This window comes from Bison bison, unplaced genomic scaffold, assembly GCF_000754665.1.
Source record: "Bison bison bison isolate TAMUID 2011002044 unplaced genomic scaffold, Bison_UMD1.0 scf7180017864193, whole genome shotgun sequence".
In the NCBI taxonomy this organism is placed as follows: domain Eukaryota; kingdom Metazoa; phylum Chordata; class Mammalia; order Artiodactyla; family Bovidae; genus Bison; species Bison bison.
Genome location: NW_011494765.1, coordinates 4,130,172 through 4,132,685, shown reverse-complemented (window position 1 = coordinate 4,132,685; position 2,514 = coordinate 4,130,172).

The following is a 2,514-nucleotide window of genomic DNA, read 5'->3' as shown; positions in this document are numbered from 1 at the left end:
CCTCCGCCAGTGCTTATGATGTTAGCTGCCCCCGCCTAGAATCCACAGCTCTGATTACTCAAAACTACAGAAGGGGGAGACCTCAGGCTGCATTCTCTGACCACAACCAAATTAGATCTGACATTTATATTTCTGTTTTTAAAGCCCAATCAATAGAAATTTAAACACCTCCTGAATAAGTACTGAATCAAAGAGAAAAATCAATAAGGAATAAAGCTGTTTAGAAAATAAGAAAACTCACATCAAATCTGCAGTAAGAAGGGTTTAGGAATGAAATTTATTTATATGTCCAACTTAGTTGACAATGCATCCAAAAAGAACTGGATAGATATGTGATAAAGCAAACAGAGCAAAATGTTAACAAGTGTGGCATCTAGATTCAGTATACAGTTGTTTGTTGTATAATAAAATTCAACTTTTCTGTATGCTTGATATTTTTCACAATGAAATGCTGGGGTTCTCAAATAACAAATTTTAACAGGCAATATCAATGCCTTACAACACTTTTATCATTGAAGAATAAAAATAAAATCACTTAAGAGGTTAGAAAAGGAACAATAAGTTAAATCCAAAGAAAACAAAAAAGTAATATAGAAGAGTATTTAATCACAAAGTTTTAAATTTTAAGATAAGACAATGTGCAACTAAATTTAAGACTCCTTCAGAAAAATATCCATCAGTGTGATAAATCACATTAGAATATTTTTTAATCACATCAGAATTTGTTAAAACATTTTAGAGAGGAATCCTGTGCCCTTATTTATTCTAGATTTATGATTGAAATCAATCTGAAATCTGAGTGGCATAAATATATTTTTAGGATAACAAAAACTGGCAGGATTAAATTAAAAAGAAACAGAAGTGCTAAAGCACAAATGACCTTCAGGCCATTCACACTGTTCTAGACGCATGCTCAAACCGGTAAAGCATCTCTGTTCATAGGGCATATGTCTGATACCAGGAAATGGCAAACAGCATAAAGACGACTGTCAACTTTACCTCAGTAAAGAGACTTCACTAAACAGACTTTCTTTAATATCCTAAAGGAAATATTAGCAAAAATAACTCATTAAAGGAATAATATATTATGATCAAGTGTAAGGATGGCTCTCTGTAGTCGCTAAGTTGTGTCCGAGTCTCGCGACTCCATGGACTGCAGCCTGCCAGGCTCCTCTGTCCATGGAATTCTTCAGGCAAGAATACTGGAGTGAGTTGTCATTTCCTTCTCCAAGGATGGCTATATATTATGAAATACACAAATATAATTTGCAATCTCAATAAGTCAAAGGTGAAAAACCATATGGCCATATCAATTCTATGTTGAATATGCATTTTAGAAAGTTAAATTACTTTCAAAGTAAGGAACAAAATACTCAGTAAGCTAGTAAAGCAAGAACAATATTTTCTTAATATAATAAACAGTGTCTACTGCAAACCAATGGCAACATCACCTTGAAAAAGGAAACACATCTGCATTTCCCAATATGTATTCAGTAGAACATAAGCCCCAAGCTCACCATCACAACCTCCTAGGACTTAAAAATATTAGCATAATAACCCATCTGCAAAGTCCTATGGACAAGAATTCTATTCAACTCAGCAGTTTGCAAACTTATTTAACCATGAAGCTCTTCTCTCAAGGTACACATATTAATATTCCAAAGAATCAGTGTTCCCGGGCACACATTCTAGTAAACACTTTTGTAGAATTCCTGTTAATGCCTGCAAAGCTAGAAGGTTGTCTACCCACTACTTCTTTTACCTAACATTGTTCTTGACGTTCCAGGCAAAGCAAAAAGAGAAAACTAAGGCATATAGCCTTTAGAAAAGAGGAGGTGAAATTACTTTTCAAGGGAGATACGGTTATTTACACAGAAAATACAAAAGAACTGCTTGAAAAAAAATCTGTTAGAATCAGGATCTAATAACAGGAGGATTCCAAAAATTATTATTCATAAAAAACCAGTTAGGTAAGCTAATGACAAGTTACAACCAACAACAGTAACAAAAACTATAAAACACTTGGGGGATAAACAAAAAATAGGATCTACAAGAAGAAAACGCTAGCTCTTAAATAAGACAAAAACACATACAAATGAAGACACACACACGCTTCTGGTGGGAAGATTTGATCCTATGAAGATGAACACATTTCCTGCAAGTTAGGTTATAAATATAATGCAGTTCAATGGGGGTATTTTATTAGAAATCTGACAAAATGATTTTAAAATTCATCTAGAACATTGCTGTCCAACAGAAATACAATGTAAGCCATGTGTAATGTTTTCTAGCAGTTAACATTGTTTAAAAGTAAAAATATAAACTTTAAACCATTTTTTAAACCCAATATAGCTAAAACATTACCATTTTAAGATCAACATTAGAAAGTTATTCATGAGATATCTTATATTCCTCTTTCCACACTAAGTCTTTTTTTTCCCATTATTATTTCCATTTTATTGATTAGGAAACTGAGATACAAGAGAAGGGTCTTACTCAAGGTTACATAGGTAT